The 23,482-nt window shown below is 37.2% G+C and overlaps 1 long non-coding RNA gene across 1 annotated transcript in view; it reads left to right on the top strand.

Annotated features, from left to right (window-relative positions):
- The window catches only part of LOC126236009 (uncharacterized), a 110,072-nt gene that overhangs the window by 39,448 nt on the left and 47,142 nt on the right, over positions 1-23,482 (top strand). Inside the window, exon 3 of the long non-coding RNA XR_007544861.1 lies at positions 3,062-3,157. This is a non-coding gene — a long non-coding RNA (uncharacterized LOC126236009). The remainder of the gene's footprint in view (positions 1-3,061; positions 3,158-23,482) is intronic.

Raw genomic sequence — 23,482 nt, 5'->3', positions numbered from 1 at the left:
AAAAAGATCAAGTGACCTTATGTCCGGAAATGCATGGTTTGCATGCTAGAGACCATTCATTCAGTCATACAGTGTTACAGAGACTGCGGTGTAATACATACTGTACCCTGCAGCCACAATTACAGTTTGTGTTGAAAATGGTTTCCATGTGCCTCAATGCATGCTTGTACGCACCATAGCGTGTTCCGTCTCACATGTTCGATCCATCGACAAGGGAAGACATGATTGAGATGCGTCTAGACGTTAACGGTGAATTGGGTTGGAGCACCATTGTGTAGCAGGACTGATCCCAGTTATCCTGTCCCACACATTCTGGCTGCACCAATGCTGATGATTTGCTGATTCACTATCGTCATACCATGGGGGTTCTACCTACTGTCCCGCAGATGGTTGTTATGAAAGTTGGGAGATACCACTCTGCGTGAAGGTGGCCTCGTGTGAATAGGATGGATGACACAAATCCCACAATTGTGGTTGCTTGGTGAAGAAACCAGTGACAGAACTGCTTCCAGTGTATAAAGACCGTCACTAGTAAGTGCTACAAATGCTGTAAGTGGTGAGGGTAGTAATCATTGTTCTGCAGAATGTCCCACAGGGTCATCTGGCTTACCCTGTACTGGCGGGCCAACTACCTGGTACTGACATGGCGGTCACCTTCCACAGTGTTAATCACATTTATCTTCAAGTCTGGTGTTTAAATGATTCGGGTACATCCTTCATGATTCCCTGCTTCCTGAAATGACTGTATCTCAGACAGTCGGAGAAACACTGTTGCAAACATTGAATACTGTGGTTGTTGTCAGCGGGGATTGGTTTCCTGATAAAACCTTGCTGCCCGCCGCCCATTGCCATTTGTGTTTCCGCAGGTAAACGCCATGTCGGCAAGCTCTCGATTCAAATACGGAGCCATTGTGCACAACGCTGTATCACATTCACTACAAGGCGAGTCAGCAAGAGAAATGAATCAAACACAACATTACCTATTACTATGGCAGGAGAGCGCACTAGGGCATGAAGTGTGAGGAACAGTACCACCCTCTAGGAGGAAACCATGCATAGTGTAACTATGGATGCACAGTACAGCGCATATTAGACTGCAGTCTCTGTAATAAAGTATGATTGAATAAATGGTCTCTAGTGTGTAAATCTTGCACTTCCAGACACAAGTTCATTAGACCTTTTTTTGTTCTGTACCCTCCCATCGATCAGTCCCTGGAGTTCGTACATTGTGTAAAAAATCACCCTGTGTATTTCAACCGTAGATTTATTTAAAAAAATGATAACTATGTAAAGTAATACAATGTGTTGTCACCTTAGATTATTTGATTAGTCTCTATGTTTGTCTTAAAATTGACAAGTCACCTATGTCACAGTCTTTGATTGTATGAGGCATATTATGTAATATAAAAAATTTGATTTAATTTTATGCCACTGTAACTCAATGAAATCTTGTAGTTTATCAGCTGAGTGTTAAAATGTTGCTTGGATGCTGTGTAGCCAATTTTCCTACAGTTCACCTTTCCCTGTAGAAGCAAGTAGGAAGTGTGCTAAACATTGCTTCAAGATGATGATGATGTCACTTGCCTGTCAATAAGATTTAATCGAAGAAATTCACTGAGAAAGACTGGTGTCTGTGTTTTACCCCATGACATGTTCACGGCTTCTTCTTGTCTCTCTTTTTTTTACAACAATAAACACAGCACATACTGAAGTGCAAATGCACATGGCAAATACACTTGGGCAGTATTTGCAGACAATAGTGAAGATGTGTTCATTCTATGTGTGTGGCTAGTTTTGATGCCTATTTCGCTGTTCACCTGTCCATACTTGCTTGTACTTGAGAAAAGAGGTGTTGTGTGGATGTGGCTTGGGGAAAATCTTATTTGACTTTTGTATTTCCCTCTGAAATGAATATTTTCATGAAAAACTTAATGTTCATAAGGAAATGACATTTGTGTAATTAGTATTGTGAATTGAGGGGAGGTATGCTTCATATGGATGTTGAATCAGAAATTTAATGTTGGGGTATTCAATATAAAATTTTAAAGGCTCATTGGTGAAAGGGAAGAGAAGACGGAAAAGAGAAGTGATAATGATAGAGGAAAAAAAAGTTGTCCCATGTACTTATCAGCTGTTTCTCCTAATCTTATTCTGTGCAGTTTTATTTGCTGCCAAGTCAAGGTAAAGCTCTTACAAAGGCAACAAATATGAAAGAAGAGCATCTCGATGTACTGAAAGAGAGTGTGCATAACATGCAGTCTCTGAAATACAGTTGATGGTGCTGATATCCTATGGTCAACTGTTAAGCTAGTATGTCTTGTGAGGTATGTGAATAAGTACATACAATAAAAATTACTTTTCCTCCTCTCTCCTTTTTCATATGAATCTCATTCACTTCACCCAAGATGATAAAATTCTCTTCCATCTGTCCCTTCCTGCCTCCCACCATGAAGTCAGTAGAGTTTGGGAATATCGTCACTGAGGCTGTTCATCAACTGCAGTGTTCCTCAACCTACAGCTCAATTTGTCATGACAGCTGCTGTGAGAGGGATGATGTGATGTGTGAAAAGAGACATCATGAATAGGCAAATGGTACAGTTGTGCAGTACAGTTTATTCACCCAAGAAATACAAGCAATAAAGCTAAAAGTTCAGTGTTTGGGCTGTTTGACAATGACCCCTGCACCTTTTACAATGTTAATGTGTGCTGAACCACAACTTCTTCATAAGTGTGAGGAAACTTAGAGACTGCTGAATTTATAGTGTCATCATTTATTTGTACCAGTTGCTTCCTTCAACACCCAAAAAGTATTATCTGTCTCAGCGGTGTGGTGACAATATGCAGTTACCCATTTCCTGTTAAGTTTCGGAAATTTTGGATGTGTGTTTGTTCATTACTGCAGGAAAAAGAATGAAAGTTCAAATTCTTGAGACTGTATGATGTCTCCATGTGTGCCTATCTTCTGTCTATATTTATTCCATATCTTATTGATTGCCTGGCTTCATTTTTAATACTTTATTCCAATTTTGGAAGTTCACCAGTTGTTTTACATTTGTTTCAGATGTTTCTTCTTGAAGCAAGCTATATTGTATAGTGTTACCAGGAAGAAGAGGAGGGCTCAGAAGTCACAAAATGGTTCACTTTTGAACAAGATTATGTAAGTGAAAAAACCCGTTCAAGCATATATTACAGATGGAAGTAATTAAGCCACATCTAAAATCATGGATTTTTCAAGTGTCACGTAAATTCCACATAATTAAACAGTTAACAGTCAAGAGCTTTATTTTGATATAAATATATTTTACATTAAAAAATGCGTTGTATGAGTTCAGTCAGAACTGATTCTTGAGTGTACTGAAAGAAGAGGCTGCGTCAAGAGCACCACTCAAGGTCTGAGAAGTATACAAATTTTCAAGATCCCAGCAATATATTGTCACTATGCTGTAGAGATACTTGCCATCATTTGATTTATTTCCATCAGCTGTAGTTTTAAAATGAAACTTCTCAAAGTTAATTACTGTCAGTATTTTAGTATTTGTGGTGCCTCAAGACTATACCTAATGAAATGATAATTACCTGTGTGTGAGACAGAAGAAGATTATATACTTATTAACATCTGTAACAGAAGCTAATGGAATGTAAAGAGGTTGACATAAACATGAATTTGCAAATATGTTGAACATCAGGATTTTGGAAACTGTAATCCATATTGTGATTTTGTGATTCTTGAAGAGTTTGTTAATTCAGAGATATTGACATTCAGCATGGTTTCCCAGCTGTGCTGCTGTTAGTCATTAGCAGAGTAATCCTCAATGAACTTTGAGAGTAGTATACTATGACCATTACACAATATTATGTTCATGTTATGAAGCATTTCCCATGATAATTTATGTCAGTTCATTTTCCATATGTTGCAAGCATGGAGTGCTCATATTCAGGTATAAAAATAGCAAGGAAAGTTCTGGCAGAAAGGAAGACTTTTCATGTCCAGCTGGCATGTTGTATGGACATGGATGTGTGCATGACCATGTGTGCTTGCACATGTGTGTGCATATACTCTAATTCAACAAACCATTTATTTAAAAAACTAGCAGATTTTCTCTGTTGTGTGTGTCTGTCGATGACTCTTAGCTTCTGCTGTTTGTATTCAGGTATTACATCTGCATACAGAAATGTACATTGACATAATATTCCTTCTACCGCGCTATTTAATACCACAACTAATTTTGTGGCTAACCCTGCACCTTTGAATGGCTGAACATGTGTTGATACAGACAGTATAAATCCACAATTGATTAAATTAATTGTAATTTTTAGCTCACTGATTAGATTGTCTCCATTGTTATCATTATGACATAGTTTGCACAGTATGTAAACATAGTCTCAGAACCATAAAATTTTATGATGTTGCATTTTTATAACGCTTTAGCTTTATATCACTTGTTAAGAACTGCAGTTCTGAAATTTCCATATCCTTCTGGAATATTTTCTTGTGGATTTCTGCTTTCTCATTCTTTCATTGTCTTTATATTATACCTCGCATGAACCGTGATGTCAGCTTTATCATTGGCTGACATTAAAATATGCCCAGTTTGCATATCCTTGAAGTGGCTGTTATACTTATCTAACTCCTGGTGTGCAGTAGAGTTATATTGCGTGATATATCGGGTTCATCTTAGCCTCTAAATATAATTGAATTGAATGTACAATCAAAGAATGCTTGTAATCAATAGTAGAATGTGCAATACATTGTTCTGGGTGAATAAGAATCATGAGCAATTAAAAACCTTATTGATTTTCTCTTGATCAAGTCTGTTTTTCAGAGACTGCTACTGGGTACAGTCTTTTTAATGCTGATCGACACTTCTGACAAGGGAACATTCCCAGGCATCAATAAACGATGTTGATGAAATTTAGCGGGTATGGACATGAGGCGAAACAATGCAATACATATTTGGTGAAATATGATTCAACTTGATTTAGTATTACTCTCTCTAACAATTTGCCTAGTTCTGAGGTTAATGATATTGGCCTGTAGTTTTTAGTGTCCATTTTTAATCCCTTTTTATGCACTTGTATAATTTCAGTAATTTTCAAAAGGTCAGGGAATACTCCATTTCTGAGGGAGGTATTTATCAAGTGAGTCAGGGGTTTCACTAATTCATCCCTGCAGTTTAGGTGAAATGTCATCCCAGCCACAAGACATTTTTGGTCGAAGTGCTGATATGGTTGCTAGGACGTCACTCTCAGTAATGCCGTGGATATGAAAGGACTGTCTAGATTTTCCAAGACTAAAATTTTGTGACTTGACATGAAGTTCATTTGTACCAACTGTATTAAATTTTTCTATAAATTTCTCACACACTTCTTTTTCGTCATTTATTTCTTCACCATTTTCTTTTAATGTAATGTTGCTGTGTTCATAGGAATTCTGTTTCCCACTTTCTTTATGCATTATTTTCCAGGCAGTTTTACTGATACAGCTCGAGTTTCTTATTTCAGATGTATATTTCTGTGCTTTTAGGTTAGTCAAGGACTCTCTGTACGTTTTTCTAAGCAGTTTATATTTTGTTGAGAAATATTGTAGTTTAGTATCTCTAAAAAGTATATAGCAATCTTTCATTTTCTCCCGCTGTTCAATAATTTCAGAAGGGAGATTCTCGGCTTTATGGTTTACAGCTTTATTTACTTTTTTAACTAAAGGACAGGTTTCATTTAAAGTGTTACTGAATAACTTGTAGAAATATTTCCATTTTTCATTCACTTCAGTTGCATTGCACACTGGTTCCCATTTTTCATTACCTAGTGCCATCTTATGTTTAGAATAATTAAATTTTCTTTTATATATAACTGTATCACATTCAGTTACATCTATGTTCCCTGCATCAATTTCCATAGTAAGGGCTCTGTGATCACAAATGTAGTTTTCTAAGGTGTTTGCATTTACTTTCTCTTTTCCTACATTTGTGAGAACTTGGTCAATACATGTATTCGTATTTGCAGTGACTCTTGTAGGTTCTGAGTTCATTTGTTTAAAGTTATAGCACTGTAATACATCCATATAGCGCAAATAGTTAACACTATTATTTAATGAGTCTATGTTGATGTCTCCAACAAGCAACAAGTGTTTTTTTGTACATTGCTGTCCCCTCCAGCAAGTCCTGTAAGCAATTTAGAAACTCTTCTGTGTTACTTCCAGGTGACCTATACAGTGCTTCTATAATAAGGCTGTTGTTTCCATACTTCAGGTTTACTGCTGCAACCTCAAATACCATTTGATCTATCCATTTAACTTTTTCACATTTTACATCATTTCTACTATAAGTGCCTACACCACCACTTTTGTATGTCTTTCTGCAGTACAAGTTTATAAGTTTGTAATTTTTTAGCCTGTAACCATATGCTTCCTCTTCCTTGCATCCCAATTCACTCGCTAGGAAGACGTGTGGCGTAGTTTCATTTAGGTAAACACTCAGCTGCTCTGTTTTATTAGTTACATACTGGACATTCTGATATGCAAGGGTTAAATTATTATGCTTCCCTCTAAAAAAAAGCATCATTGTCTACTTTGTGACTGAGAATTCGGTTTAAATCGTCTTTTTCTTTGATAATTTCCCATATTTTGTCACATAAGAATTTTTTGCCTTCAAAATTTAGGTGCATACCATGTACGGTATGTAGGCTTCTTTTCAGTTTGCCTATATCTAATATTTTACATTTGCCAAAACAAGCACACATTTGTTTCATTTTAATGTTTGTTTTTCGAATCAACTAATTTACACACGAATTGTACATGAGATCATACCTATGAGGCAGTGTTGTAATAATGGTGTTTCGTGATGTACTTGCTTCTAGGAAGTTTCCCAGGCTTGCTAGGCAATTTCGTTCTTCATTTCTTGCGATGTCATTGGCACCAGCTATACACACTACATATTCATTCTCTTCTTTCTTGTTTCCCTGCAGGTCGACATCAGTAACAGATTTCGCACTTGCACCTGGTTTCACTATTCCTATTGCTTGGATATCTTCGTAATTGTCCTGTAAAACACTGACCAAATTTCTGCCATGGCTGTCTGTTAATAAGAGAATGTTGTACCTTTCTTTCGACGGTTTGATGATCATATTTTTTACCCTTTTTTTTTCTCCACTGCATAGTTTATGAAATTAGTTTTTGCCACATTTCACACTTTCACATTTATCACTATTGGTTTCTGGTAAGAGCTGAGTCACAGGTAGGGCAAATCTAACTGTTTTGTGTGAGTTTTCACTTTTTTTGCTGTGAAGATTACTTTTTGTAACGTTTTCCATAGACACACTCGAATTTACCTCATATTTCGATCCAGTCACTTTACTACAGTTTTCGGAATAAAGGGTATAAAAATTGTTTTCACACTCGAAACTTGGTTTACTTACTGTAGGTGACATTTTTTCGCCTTAAGCTTTGCATTTGCCGTTCACTGTCTTCCATTCCATCGATGTATAGTTACTAACTTTCGGCAGTACACCCGTGCTTTGTTTCGACCTAAGCTCCATATTTGCATGCCTTAGGCTGTCATTTTCTCTTCTTAATCCTAAGATTACTGATTGTAAACTTGAAATACGTTCACTATACATTTTAAGTTCATCTTTGCACTTCACACAAGCGATCTTTTTAACTATATCACTGTAATTTAGTTTAGCAGTAACATCATGTACAGCTGTACTTGCCGCCATCTTGTCATTGGCTGTTTGTATACTTTATCATTGAAAGTGAAATAGTTTTACTTTAGTGCCATTTAAAGCAAATCAATGAATTCAGTAGTTTCACATTTTTGTGTTTATAAAATTATGCTCAAGAACTTCCACTGCTTCATGCATTGTGGAAGTAAATAAAATTTGACTGATAGAGATAATTGTTGTATGATTGTCATAAACACTCACAGTTCCCTGACTACAGTCCAGCATGGAATAAAATAGAATAGAAGTCTATTGTCTCATAACATACAATTTCAAGGCATTGACTTAATGTACAGGAGACACATCAGAACACAAAAACAGGTTTACAAATTTTCTTTTAATATCAGTAAAGTAATATACTGTATTTAATTAAATAATTAAGCAATTAATAATTTTTCATAGAAAGTAACAAACTTTTAAAAATTAACAATCCTAAGTACTTACTCTCTCATGCTCAAATTTTCAGGTCATTCATGAATTTTTCTACTGAATAGTAACATTTCTGCACTAATTTCACACATAAGATTTTTTCTCCTCCTCTCTCTCTCTCTCTCTCTCTCTCTCCCCTGTGTTTCTAAATTTATGCTGAGCGATTCTCTTCCTGTAATTTTGTTACAAATTTTCGTACCCGTATAATGTGGAGGTTCAGCATTGCTTTTGCAATTTACTTTAAGGTTCTTCTTTTTGCAAACCCAGTCTTATACCACTCGTAGTATTTGTGTTCCACTCTCTGACTGCTTTCTCAAGCGCACAATTGAACAGCAATGGTGAGAGCCCATCCCCCTGTCGCTCTCCCGTTTTTATTTCAAGGGGTTCTGTTAATTCACCCATAAATTTAACTTTCGAAAATGTATTTGTAAGGGTCGCTTTTATAATATTAGTTGTTTTCTAATCCAAACCCATTTCTTCCAGGATTGATAATAGAGATTCTCTATCAATCAAATCGTATGCTTTTTTTGAAATCAATGAAGGAGATTATGTATGTCTTTGCCCTTGATTTTTGGTATGCCATAATGTTTTTGAGGTTTAGTATTTGTTTCGAACATGATCTACCCTTTCTAAAACCTCCCTGGTATTCCCCGATTTGCGGGTCCAATTGCGGCTCTGCCCTGTTCAAAAGGACTTTCGAAAGAATCTTGTATGTTATATCCAGCAGTGATATTCCTCTGTAATTGTTGGGGTCTGTCTTCAAACCTTTGTTGTGGATAGTGTGGATGAGAGCTGTTCTCCATTCTGTGGGGCTCTCTTCTTCTTTCCAGATTTTATCGAAAACACACTTAAGGGATGTAATTGCATTTTTGTCAGCCTTTTTCCATAGTTCGGCCACTATTTGGTTTTCTCCGGACACCTTGTTGTTTTTAAGTTCTGAAATGACCTTCTGTAGTTCTTCAGTCGTTGGTGGTTCTGAATCCGGCTTCTCACGGTTATTTGGGATGGATTCAAATTTTTCAAGGATGGGTTCACAATTCAAGAGTTTCTCAAAGTAGCCTGCTAGTATTTTGCAATTTTCCGTGTTATTGTGAGCGATGGTTCCATTTACATCTCGAAATTGGTGGGTGCTTTGTAACTTGATAACCTTTGTTTGAAAGTTCTGTAAAAGCTTCTTGTGTTGTTTTTAGCAAATTCTTCATCAGTTTGGAAGAGAGTTTTGTTTTCATGTGTCTTCTTAATCCTTTTTATATTCTTATCCACCAGTTTTTTAACTGTAATGAAATTCAATCTGCTTTCTTGTTTTCGGTGATTGCCAGTTTTACCATGCTTGTTTTCTTGTTTCAATGAGGGCATCACATTCCAGCAACCACCAGGCATGTTTTTTACTTTTTATGTTAGGTGCTATCCGTTCGGCTGTAGTAATGAGGTTTTCCTTGATATCCTCCCAGCTTTGTGTCTGAATGGTTTCTGTTGCTTTTGTGAATTCATCTGATTTTAATATCTTTTCTGTACTGTACTTCTGCCCCTTAATTTGTTCCCTGCTGCGTTTCCTGTTTGGGATGACTTTGAACTTAATTTTAGAAAGGTAGTGGTCTGAATAAAGTTTTCACCCCTGAGTACCCTAACATTCATGATTTCTTTGCGAGAAATCTTCTTGAATGCCACATGATCAAGTTGAAATTCCCCAAGGCTAGGATTTGGGGATATCCATGTCTTTTGTCTTCGTGGTAGTTTCTTGAAAGCTGTGGATTTAAGAATTAAATTGTGTGCTCGGCAAAGTTCTGTTAGCCTCACATCATTTCTGTTTGTTCTCTTGTGTGCAGGATAGTCTCCAACTATTTTCTTATATCTTTTTTCTTCACCAATCTGTTCATTAAAATCTCCAGGAAGAATGATGATTTTTTTATCTGTAATTTTCTGAATAATGTCATTTCGATGATTCCAAAAGGCCTCCACTTTTTCTTTGTTTTTCCTGTTATACTCATTTATAGGGGCATGTCCTTTGATAATTGTGTAGATTTTGTTTGTGCTTGTGAATGTGAGACTTCAGATTCTTTCTGATTGGGAATCAAAGTCAGCTATTGAGTTCTAGATTTGTTTGTTGATTATAAAGGCTGTTCCAAGATGTGGTACATTTTTCACTACTCTCGGTCCCACTTTCCCTTTGAATATCCTAAAACCTTTGGAATCGAAGGTATCTGTATCCATGTATCGTGTTTCTTGAATGGCTGTTATGAGTACATTGAGGTTCTTTAGTGCATCTGGTTTTCAACAATGAGTCTGCATTGAAAGTTGCTAGGTACATTAATTGACTGTGTTGAAATTTGGATGAGATTCCAAGACACTCCGACTTGTCTTTGTGCAATGTTGCAGACTCCCCAGAATCCGAATGTGTGCTGACGTACTGGTGTACAGTGGATTGTCCACCTGGGGTAAAATAGCTTACATCACACACTTCCATGATTGATGAAAGTTATTTTGGGTGTGGCCCAAAGGCCACAAAAAATAAAACCAAGATTGTGAGTCCTGGAGGTAATTCTTCCGCTCTCTCCGCCATTGGGAATCTGAACTTCCTCTTCTGCCTTTGAGACCGTTGACCAGGTTTCACCTAGTAACCCTAGACAGGGGCCCTTACAGGGTGCTACCATCCGGAGCCAGATGGACACAGGTTTTTTAACGAGGTGTTACTCCTCCCCCTCCTCCTTCCTCATCACTTGCGAAATGAGGCCCCAGATTTGGGACCAGCAATGGTGGAGTTTGTTTTTATTTTATTATTAGAATTATCTATCTCTTCCCTTTTTATTTTATTATTAAAATTATCTATTTTCTTCTCATAATAAAGGGTTTTTGATTTCTGTATTAGTTGCTTTAAAATTTTACAATATAATCTATAGTGTTCCCATTTTTCTACATCTTTACATAATCTTATTGCAGCATAAGTATCCCTTTTGGTTTTACATGACTGTTTTATACCTTTTGTAATCCAAGGCTTACTTCAGAATTGGAAGCACTCTTTCTGGCCCATTTCTGGGGAAATATTTCTTCAAAAAGAGCACAGAATGCATTTATAAAACTGTTAAATTTAGTATCAACATTATCATGGCTACATACTACACACCAATCCATTTGCTGCAACCTATGATTGAAAGTTTCTTTTGCCTCTTCATTCATTACTCTTATGAATTTCCATTGAGGAAATAGTTCTTTGAACAGATTAACATCATAAAGAGTGAGAATATGTCCATCATAGTCTGAAAGTCCACTTATAACTTGCCGGCTGGAGTGGCCGAGCGGTTCTAGGCACTACAGTCTGGAACCACGTGACCGCTACTGTCGCAGGTTCGACTCCTGCCTTGGGCATGGATGTGTGTGATGTCCTTTGGTTAGTTAGGTTTAAGTAGTTCTAAGTTCTAGGGGACTGATGACCTCAGAAGTTAAGTCCCATAGTGCTCAGAGCCATTTGAACCAAATGATAACTTGCCTGACAGTATAGTTCCGATGTCTACTTACATCTAAAAAAAATGTTGTCTGTCATAGTTTGGGACTCGGATGTAATTCTTGTTGGGAAGTTTATTACTGATATCAGATAATGTAAGGTCATCACAGTCTCAAAGTCAATTTTATTCTTACTTTCTGTCATAAAGTTTATATTGAAATCACCTAAAACTACAGTGTCTTTTGCTTTTAAAAGTAACCCTGACAGAAGGAGTTCCATTAAATGTAGAAATGTTTTTATGAGGGTGAGTCAAATGAAAACCTTAAATATTTGTTTAAATATTATTTATTGTGCAGAAGTAGTACAGAGCTGTATCACTTTTCAACACACTCTCCCCCATGCTCAATGCAAGTCCTCCAGCACTTACAGAGTGCATAAATTCCTTTAGAAAAACATTCTTTTGGTAGTCCGCGCAACCACTCATGCACCGCAGAAGTAGTACAGAGCTGTATCACTTTTCAACACACTCTCCCCCATGCTCAATGCAAGTCCTCCAGCACTTACAGAGTGCATAAATTCCTTTAGACAAACATTCTTTTGGTAGTCCGCGCAACCACTCATGCACCGCGTGGCGTACCTCTTCATCAGAACGGAACTTCTTTCCTCCCATTCTGTCTTTGAGTGGTCCATACACATGGAAATCACTTGGGGCAAGGTCTGGTGAGTATGGTGGACGAGGAAGACACTCAAAATGTAGGTCTGTGATTGTTGCAACTGTTGTATGGGCAGTGTGGGGCCTTGTATTGTCATGTTGCAAAAGGACACCTGCTGACAGCAATCCACGTCGCTTTGATTTGATTCCAGGCCGCAGATGATTTTTTAGGAGATCGGTGTATGATGCACTGGTGACAGTGGTCCCTCTAGGCAAGTAATGCTCCAAAATGATGACTTTTTTCGTCCCAAAAGAGTGTCAGCTTAACCTTCCCTGCTGATGGTTCTGTTTGAAACTTCTTTGGTTTTGGTGGTGAGGAATGGCGCCATTCCTTGCTCGCTCTCTTCGTTTCCGGTTGGTGGAAGTGAACCCAGGTTTCGTCCCCAGTACCGATTCTTGCAAGGAAGCCATCATCTTCTCGTTCAAAGTGCCAAAGAAGTTCTTCACAAGCATCAAGATGTCGTTCTCTCATTTCAGGAGTCAGCTGCCGTGGCACCCATCTTGCAGACACTTTGTGAAACTGGAGCACATCATGCACAATGTGGTGTGCTGACCCATTACTAATCTGTAAACATGCTGCAGTGTCATTCAGTGTCACTCGGCAGTTTTCCTTCACTATGGATTTAACTGCTGCAATGTTCTGTGGAGTCACAACTCGTTGTGCCTGACCTGGACGAGGAGCATCGTCCACTGAAGTCACACCATGTGCGAACTTTATACTCCATTCGTAGACTTTTTGCTGTGACAAACATGCATCACCGTACTGAACCTTCATTCTTCGATGAATTTCAATAGGTTTCACACCTTCACTATGCAAAAACCGAATAACAGAACGCTGTTCTTCCCTGGTACAAGTCGCAAGTGGGGCGGCCATCTTTATATTGATACTGCGATGGTGTGTGTGCATCTGCACTATGCTGCCACCTACATGCCATTCTGCACGCTGTTTGTAGCACGCTTACCAACTTACAGGATAACAGTGTGAAATTTCTATTTGTTATTACAAATTTAAGGATTTCATTTGACTCGCCCTCATATGTCACCTGAAGGAGCCCTGTAGAGTGCAAAACTATTATTGTGTAGAATTTAGTGATTATTTCTGTTCCACATGCCTCAGATTGTTGTTCCACACCATATTTCTTAATATCTATAGCTTTGTATGCTACACCTTAATATAAATTGCTACTCCACCTTTCTTTTTACTTTCCCTGCAGTTGTTGTAGTTGTTGTTGTTGTTGGTGGTGGTGGTGGTGGTGGTGGTGGTGGTGGTGGTGGTGGTGGTCTTCAGCCCTGAGACTGGTTTGGTGCAGCTCTCCATGCTACTCTATCCTGTGCAAGCTTCTTCATCTCCCAGTACCTACTGCAACCTACATCCTTCTGAATCTGCTTATTGTACTCATCTCTTGGTCTCCCCCTATGATTTTTACCCTCCACGCAGCCCTCCAATACTAAATTGGTGATCCCTTGATGCCTCAGAACATGTCCTATCAACCGATCCCTTCTTCTAGTCAAGTTGTGCCACAAACTCCTCTTCTCCCCAATTCTATTCAGTACCTCCTCATTAGTTATGTGATCTACCTATCTAATCTTCAGCATTCTTCTGTAGCACCACATTTCAAAATCTTCTATTGTCTTCTTGTCCAAATTATTTATTGTCCATGTTTCTCTTTCATACATGGTTACACTCCATACAAATACTTTCTGAAACGACTTCCTAACACTTAAATCTATACTTGATGTTAACAAATTTCTCTTCTTCAGAAACACTTTCCTTGCCATTGCCAGTCTACATTTTATATCCTCTCTACTTCGACCATCATCAATTATTTTGCTCTCCAAATAGCAAAACACCTTTACTACTTTAAGTGTCACATTTCCTAATCTAATTCCCTCAGTACCACCCGACTTAGTTTGACTACATTCCATTATCCTAGTTTTGCTTTTGTTGATGTTCATCTTATACCCTCCGTTCAAGACACTGTCCATTCTGTTCAACTGCTGCTCTTCCAGGTCATTTGCTGTCTCTGACAGAATTACATTGCCACCGACAAACCTCAGAGTTTTTATTTCTTCTCCATGGATTTTAATACCTACTCCAAATTTTTCTTTTGTTTTCTTTACTGCTTTCTCGATATACAGATCAAATAACATCGGGGATAGGCTACAACCCTGTCTCACTCCCTTCCCAACCACTGCTTCCCTTTCATGCCCCTTGACTCTTATAACTGCCATCTGGTCTCTGCACAAATTGTAAATAGCCTTTCGCTCCCTGTATTTTACTCCTGCCACCTTCAGAATTTGAAAGATTATTCCAGTCAACATTTCCAAAAACTTTCTCTAAGTCTACAAATGATAGAAATGTCGGTTTGCTTTTACTTAATCTATCTTCTAAGATAAGTTGTAGAGTCAGTATTGTCTCATGTGTTCCAATATTTCTACGTAATCCAAACTGATCGTCCCCAAGGTTGGCTTCTACCAGTTTTTACATTCGTCTGTAAAGAATTAGTATTACTACTTTGCAGCCGTGACTTATTATACTGATAGTTTGGTAATTTTCACATCTGTCAACATCTGCTTTCTTTGGGATTGGAATTATTATATTCCTGTTGGAGTCTGAGGCTATTTCGCATGTCTCATACATCTTGCTCACCAGATGGTAGAGTTTTGTGAGGACTGGCTCTCCCAAGGCTGTCTGTAGTTCTAATGGAATATTTTCTACTCCCGGGGCCTTGTTTCGACTCAGGTCTTTCATTGCTCTGTCAAACTCTTCACGCAGTATCGTATCTCCCATTTCATCTTCATCTACATCCTCTTCCATTTCCATAATATTGTCCTCAAGTACATCGCCCTTGTATAGACCCTCTAAATACTCCTTCCACTTTTCTGCTTTCCCTTCTTTGCTGAGAACTGGGTTTCCATCTGAGCTCTTGATATTCATACAAGTGGTTCGCTTTTCTCCAGAGGTCTCTTCAATTTTCCTGTAGGCAGTATCTATCTTACCCCTAGTGAGATAAGCCTCTACATCCTTACATTTGCCCTCTAGTCTTCCGTGCTTAGCCATTTCACTTCCTGTCGATCTCATTTTTGAGACGTTTGTATTCCTTTGTGCCTGCTTCAGTTACTGCATTTTTATATATTTTCCTTTCATCAATTAAATTCAATATTTCTTCTGTTACCCAAGGATTTCTACTAGCCCTCGTCTTTTTACCTACTTGATCCTCTGCTGCCTTCACTACTTCATCTGTCAAAGCTACCCATTCTTCTTCTGCTGTATTTCTTTCCCCCATTGCTGTCACATGTTACCTTATGCTCTCCCTGAAACTCCTTACAACCTCTGGTTCTGTCAGTTTACCCAGGTCCCATATCCCACTTTTTTGCAGTTTCTTCAGTTTTAATCTACAGTTCATAACCAATAGATTGTGGTCAGAGTCCACATCTGCCCCTGGAAATGTCTTACAATTTAAAACCTGGTTCCTAAATCTCTGTATTACCATTATATAATCTATCTGAAACCTGTCAGTATCTCCAGGGTTCTTCCATGTATACAACCATCTTTTATGATTCTTGAACCAAGTGTTAGCTATGATTAAGTTATGCTCTGTGCAAAATTCTACCAGGAGGCTTCCTCTTTCATTTCTTACTCTCAATCCATAGTCACCTACTACATTTCCTTCTCTCCCTTTTCCTGCTATTGAATTCGAGTCACCCATGACTATTTAATTTTCGTCTCCCTTCACTATCTGAATAATTTCTTTTCTCTCATCATTTCATCAATTTCTTTGTCATCTGCAGAGCTCGTTGGCATATAAACTTGTACTACTGTAGTGGGCGTGGGCTTCATGTCTATCTTGGCCACAATAATGCGTTCACTATGCTGTTTGTAGTAGCTTACCCGCACTCCTACTTTTGATTCATTATTAAACCTACTCTTGCATTACCCCTATTTGATTTTGTATTTATAACCCTTTATTCACCTGACCAAAAGTCTTGTTCCTCCTGCCACCGAACTTCACTAATTCCCACTATATCTAACTTTAACCTATCCATTTCCCTTTTTAAATTTTCTAACCTACCTGCCCGATTAAGGGATCTGACATTCCACACTCTGATCCGTAGAACGCCAGTTTTCTTTCTCCTGATAATGACGTGCTCTTGAGTAGTCCCCTCCCGGAGATCCGAATGGGGGACTATTTTACCTCCGGAATATTTTACACAAGAGGACGCCATCATCATTTATCCATACAGTAAAGCTGCATGTCCTTGGGAAACATTACGGCTGTAGTTTCCCCTTGCTTTCAGCCGTTCGCAGTACCAGCACAGCAAGGCCGTTTTGGTTAGTGTTACAAGGCCAGATCAGTCAATCATCCAGACTGTTGCCTCTGGAACTACTGAAAAGGCTGCTGCCCCTCTTCAGGAACCACATGTTTGTCTGGCCTCTCAACAGATACCCCTTCATTGTGGTTGCACCTATGGAACGGCTATGTGTATCGCTGAGGCACGCAAGCCTCCCCACCAATGGCAAGGTCCATGGTTCATGGGGGGGGGGGGGGGGTTCCGTACAGTAGTATGTCACTGTTATAGTTTAGTGACATTCCCTAGAGTAGTATGTCACTGAACTATAACTTACTATAGATGGCAAGGTACATTCATCAGTAACATGGTGCCCAGTTAAGCACCGAATCTGAGCATTATTTTTTACTGTCCTTTTCATTAATGTTAATAAGAAGTTGATCTGTTTTGTTTAAGAGGACCCTTATATTTTGATGAAAGAAAGAGATGCCTTCCTCTTTCTTTTTCATTCTATCAGTGCTGTTACCTGACTGAGAATCCACCGGAGTCTGTCTTGAGACAGGTGGGAGGAGACACTTGACACTAGGTACTGTTGTCCCTTCTTTTTCTTCAGGCCCACACACAAAAAATCGTTGAGATGAGGAGGCGGCTCAGCGTTTCTTCTGCCCAACAGCCTTCTACTTGTTGTTGTTGATCGTGATGCTGTTTCTGCCACTTCAAATGTTGGTTCTGCCACTACTGCTGTGTTTTCTTTTTAACTTGGAGTCTTCTCGTTTTCGTCTAAAATAATATTTGGATAATGAGGAACTGTAATTCTTTTGTCGTTGAAATCTCTGTCCACTGTTCTTTCTTTTAACATTTCGTCTTTTTTTTTTACATGCTTTGCTGGTGCTGATGATGGCTCTAATGCTTTCAACTTTTTTTGAAATGTTTTTGTTATGGAGTCAGGCGATGGCAGTGCAATTATCGTTTTGGTTTTGAATTAATTTTGGTGGTTTTTTGTTACCTCGGTTATCAGGTTTGCCAGATATTCTTTCCCCAAGCCCTTCAGGTGAAGTCCGTGTTGCGTGTGGAATCTATGTCCAGTATTGCTTATATCAGCGCGTTTCACGTTTTTAAAATGTCTGCAGATTTTTGCAAACTGATGGTTGGCACTTTTTGTTTCCCTGTTAACACATGACAATATGAGAAGATCATAGTGATGCGGAATATGGACCATTATTACGATAGTGTGACTGAAGTTTCTCAGACACTGCTTAAGATCGCGCGTTGCACTCGCTGTTTCATTTTTGTAGATGTCGTTTGCGCCTCACTGAAGTACAACGAAGTCTTTATTGTGCAGATTTTTTGCCTCTGTGGATGCAGTCATTTTTTAAATTTAGCTTAGTTTACTCACAAGTCCACGACCATGGCTGTCTGAAAACACAAACAGTTTGCTGTTACTGGAGTTCACAATGTGAGGATGTATTGTTATACTAAACACTTCGGCACAATTTTTGGTCGGCACATTTACATTGACCTCAGTCACGCTTGTTTGCGTCAATAAATTTTCTTCTCTTACCTTATTCACAGTGCCTTTTTGCTTTTCTTTCTTTCTTTCTTTATTTGGTATACGTATTCCATGGATCTGTACATGCGAGCGATTCGCCTGGATGTGGAATGTGTCAATACAATTGCACAAATACAATTAATGCTACAGAATAATAATATAATACAATGATATAGATATTAATAAGGACCACTTCTTCTCATTTACAAGCTGTCATTTAACTAGTATAGCAATTCACACTATAACATTATAACTATAACTTTAACACTATAACATTAACATAATACTTTATCATCCATCTAATAACTAAGAGACTAAATGCATCTATTATTAAGGGAGCGCATTATTTCTGGAAAAGAATTCATCTAAGGAGTACAGTGGATGGTCAAGCTGGTATTTTTTTAACGTACCTTTGAACAGCATTTCATTTTCTCTTGTACATTTAATATAATTAGGCAATGCATTGAGTCTCTATAGCTGCATACTTTACTCCCTTCTGTACAAGTGATAAATTTTTTAGTTCGACATGCAAACCATCTTTACCTCTAGTATTGTAGTTATGATATGAACAATTTGTTTCATACTGAGCATAGTCTTCATTAACAATATTCATCAGAGAGTATATGTACTGACGTGTTGTAGTCAGTATACCTAACTGTGTGAAAAGTTTTCTACATGAGGTTCATGGAAGAACCCCACACACGATTCTGACTGCTCTCTTCTGAGCAGTTAAGATTTTTTTTTGAGGCGGGTGAATAACCCCAGAAGATTATCCCATAACTCATTAATGAATGAAAGTATCCAAAGTAAGCTGATTTTAAAATGTTGTTGTCCCCAAAATGAGTAATGGTTCTTAAAGCAAAAGTTGCTGATGAAAGCCTTTTTAAAGTAAGGGACACATGCTGTTTCTAGTTGAGCCTACTGTCAATGTGAACCCCTAGGAATTTAGTGGAGTGCACCTGTTCTAGTTCCTGGTTGTCATGAGCAATTACTATATTTTCTGGAGTTTTATTTTTTGTGTGGAACTGTATAAAATTAGTTTTTGTAATATCAACTGAAAGATAATTAATTGAAAACCAAGCTGTAACTTCTCTGAACATACAACAATTTGTCCATTTTATTTGGACTATTGATCTCCGTGGCCGTGGATCATGATGTTTTACTATAAAAATACAGCGACCAGCCACTTCTTTGAAAATGCTTATTATTTATGCCAATATGCATTCCGGTTTGCACCCATCTTCAGCTGGCAAATTACATGTATCTTCAGTTTCTACAGTGGTAAAATATCGACAGCAGTTTGGATGCTGCAGCTGGCCTGTGCAAAAGCAAAGATTCCAATCATTTACTTCAACTTCGCGAGTTTAAAGTTATGCACTATCATCTGTTCATTTTACCTACTTTCTCCTCTTCTTTTTTTTTCTTGGCCTTGCTTCTTTTTTGTAACAGCACAAACACTTTTTGTCACGTATTTTACACAAGCGCACTGCGTTATCCGCCATGTTGTCGACTGACAGTTTTTTTTTATATTTATTTTTATTTTTTATATACATACAAGCAGTTTGTCTATGTAGAAAGTTATATTTCTTTTTGCGAAATTTTTGAGGTTCTAGCTAAGCTACTGCTTACTAAACATTGACTTGGGTGATAGAAGTATTCTAAGTACGATGTATACTAAGGTTTTATTATTATTATTATTATTTTTTTTTTTTTTTTTTTAAGGCAGTATTGAAGATTATAAACTAACATAGCACATTTATACAAAGCAGTAATTCATACATTTACAAATAACAAAGATATTTTATGTTGTATATTATTAAATGCATTTGTTGGGTTTATATTAGATTATGTTATTTCTTGACTGTGCTTAGTAAGTGGTTTGATAAGTAGAGTGTGGAAGTTTTTCAGAAATATTTGGTTTGGTAACTCTGTTTGGTCGTTAAGTATGTCAGAAGGGAATGCATGTTTATGTGAAAAAATTTAGATTCCTTCTAGGAGGTTCATTCTTTTTCCTTTGTTGGCTAGGTGGAGGACTTGTAGGTTAGGGGATATGTCTGTTACTTGATGTTCTTCTTCTGCTAAATGTTGGGCAAATGTGGATTTATTTAAGTTTTTTAAACGAAGAGCGTCCATGTGTTCTCGAAAATGTATGTTGAAGTTTCTCCCTGTTTGGCGTATGTATGTTTTTGGACATGAGTTGCAGTTAAGTTTGTTTATTCCTGATTGATTGTATGGTTTGGTATTATTTTTAATGTCATGGATAGCTTTGTCCTTTATTTTGTTATTTGTATAGTAGCTGATTCTGATATCTGTTCCTCGGAACAGGTTTGCTATTTTATATGACAGTTTTCCTACAAATGCCAAGCTTACATATTTTTCTTTTGGCTTTGTTGTGGTATTCTTTAATGCTGTTCTGTTATTGTATTTGGTTATGTGGGGATTTATCTTAGAGTTTAGTTCATCTACTAATTTTGGATTGTAACCATTATTGTAAGCAATTGCTTTGATGGTGTTTAGTTCTTCTATTTGGTCAGCTGGTTCTAGTGGTATTTTGTGCATTCTGTTTAACATTGCTCTGTATGAAGCCATCTTACGTTTATCCGGGTGGCAGGATGATTTATTAATTGTGTTATCTGTGTATGTTGGTTTCCTGTATACTTGAAATTTGTGTTTGTTGTTGGAGCTACTTATGCAGAGATTCAGAAAATGTAAACCTATTTCTGTTTGGTGTTCTACAGTGAAGATGATGATCTGATGCATTTTATTCATTTCTTTTGCAAGGTTATCAATTTCTTCTGCTGTGCCATCAAATAAGATTATTATATCATCAATGTATCTTTTGTAATAAATTATCTTGTTTACTATCTGGGGGTTTTCTTTAAAAATTTTACATTCTGAGTTATTGATGAAAATATCAGCAAGCAAACTGGCAAGACAGCTACCCATAGCCAGGCCCTCTTTCTGCTGGTACATTTTGTTATTAAAAGAAAAGTAGTTGTGTGATAGTACTAGTGTTAATAGATCATTGAATTCATATATTTCTGGTAATACCAAATTTTTATGTTTAATTAAATTGTTTTTAATTATATCCATTGTTTCGTTGACCGGTATGTTTGTGTAGAGGTTTGTGATGTCAGGTGATGCAAACCTAGCAGTATCAGGAATCTGAATTTCCTTTAGACAATTAATAAGTTCATAACTGTTCCTTACTGAGTATGTCTCTTCAAATTTGAATGTGTTGGTAAGGATCTCATTCAGTTTCTTGCTGATTTTATAAGTTGGGCTGCTCCGAGAATTAACAATTGGATGTATGGGACAGTTGACTTTATGGGTCTTAGGTTGTGCTTCTAGGCGTGGTACGATAGGGCTCATAACAGTGCATTCATGTATATCTTTTGCATTTAAGTCACTTTTTCATCATATTTGTGAGTTTATTCTGTAACTTAACTGTGGGATCAGACTGAATTTCTACTATATTACTGTTACTGAAAAATTCAATGGTTTTGTTTACATATTCACTTTCATTCATTACAACAAGAGCATTGCTTTTATCTGCTTTTACTACTAAAGCTTTATTGTCACTTAGTTTCTTGTTAACGCTTTTAAGTATTGTACTGTCATGGTGCTTTATACTATTATTATTATTTTCTTTCTCTATTTGTTTGGTGATAAAATTGTTACCTTTGTGGCCTATGGGAATCTGATCATTCTGCGTTAGTTTTGCAGTATCACAGGCTATTTTGGTGCCTACTATTAATTCTTTAGTATTATTTTCAATCAGAGATGGGGTGAGATTATGTTGAAGCCCTTTATTCAGCAAACTTACTTCTTTATCACTGAAAATGATGTTAGTTGAATTTACTAGATGTTTGGAGAATTTATGCTTATTGGAAGGTACATTGTCATTCACATTTGGAATTTGTGACATATGTTTTTTCAACTTATTGTTATGCCTACATCTGACCTTATGCTGTTCTTTCATAGCTATTATACTGACAAAATCTAATGCGTGGTTGAATTGTGTGGGAGTAAGTTGTTTACCTAGCTCTAAATGTAATCTATATAACTGGTGATTTAAAAACTGCTTCTTTCTGTGTTGGTTTTGGATTTCAGATTGGAGCCGTCTAATTTCACTTCTTTCTCTAGCTATTTTCACTGCTTTGCTTTGACTGTTGATGTTCACTTTGATACATTTTGGAGTTACATTCGCACTAAACACTTTCTATTGAACGTGATACTAAGAATTGTTCTTTCTAACTTAATTTTGTACTTTCTGAAGGCATGTAAAGCTCTTAGTACCTGGCTAGGTAGAGTCAATAACAACTTGTCTATTTTATTTGGACTGTTGAGCTCCGTGGCTGTGGATCATTATATTTTACTATAAAAATACAGCGACCAGCCACTTTTTTGAAAATTTGTTTTATTTATGCCAATATGCTTTTCGGGTTTGCACCCATCTTCAGCTGGCAAATTACATGTATCTTCAGTTTCTACAGTGGTAAAATATTTACAGCAGTTTGGATGCTGCAGGTGGCCTGTGCAAAAGCAACAATTCCAATCATTTACTTAAACTTCGCGAGTTTGAAGTTACGCACTATCATTTGTTCATTTTACTTACTTTCTCCTCCTTGTTTTTTCTTGGCCTTTCTTCTTTTTTGTAACAGCACAAACACTTTTTGTCATGTATTTTACACAGGCGCACTGCGTTATCCGCTATGTTGTCGACTGATGACAGTTTCTTTTTTTTATTTTTTTAAATTTTATTTTTTATATACATACAAGCAGTTTATCTATGGACAGAGCTATATTTTTATGCAAGTTTTGAGGTTCTAGCTAAGCTACTGTTTACTAAACATTGACTTGGGTGATAGAAGTATTCTAAGTACGATGTATACTAAGTAGTTGTTGGGTGGTTTTTTACAACTTCCTGATAAAGAGGTGTGTTGCAAATGTGAGCAAGTACTACACTTACATCATTACTGCAGGCTTTCAACAGTTTACTAGAGATGTTAGCTATACTTGAAGATCCTTTACTTTTCAATGAGTGAATTATTTTTTTTTTATTTCATCAACAGTTATGGGTGGTACATTTATATCATTAAAACTTTGTGGGAGGTTAAGTTTCAGAATATCTGCAGCTTCCCTTAGGTCACCACTGCAACCTATTTGAGAAGTGACAGATAGAAAGTGGTTGTTAAATGTGTTTGCTATCTGTTTACTATCAGTTATTTCCAAATCATTAATTTTTAGGACAGCAGTTTTTACATTATGGTGCAGTACTTGTTTTCCTCTTTATTACATACCAAATCGTTCAGATTTCATTATTTGAACAGTTAATTTCAGATTC

This window comes from Schistocerca nitens, chromosome 2 (genome assembly GCF_023898315.1).
Source record: "Schistocerca nitens isolate TAMUIC-IGC-003100 chromosome 2, iqSchNite1.1, whole genome shotgun sequence".
NCBI classification, from domain to species: domain Eukaryota; kingdom Metazoa; phylum Arthropoda; class Insecta; order Orthoptera; family Acrididae; genus Schistocerca; species Schistocerca nitens.
The sequence above is the reverse complement of the archived record's forward strand: the minus strand, read 5'-3'. Positions and strand labels throughout refer to the sequence as shown.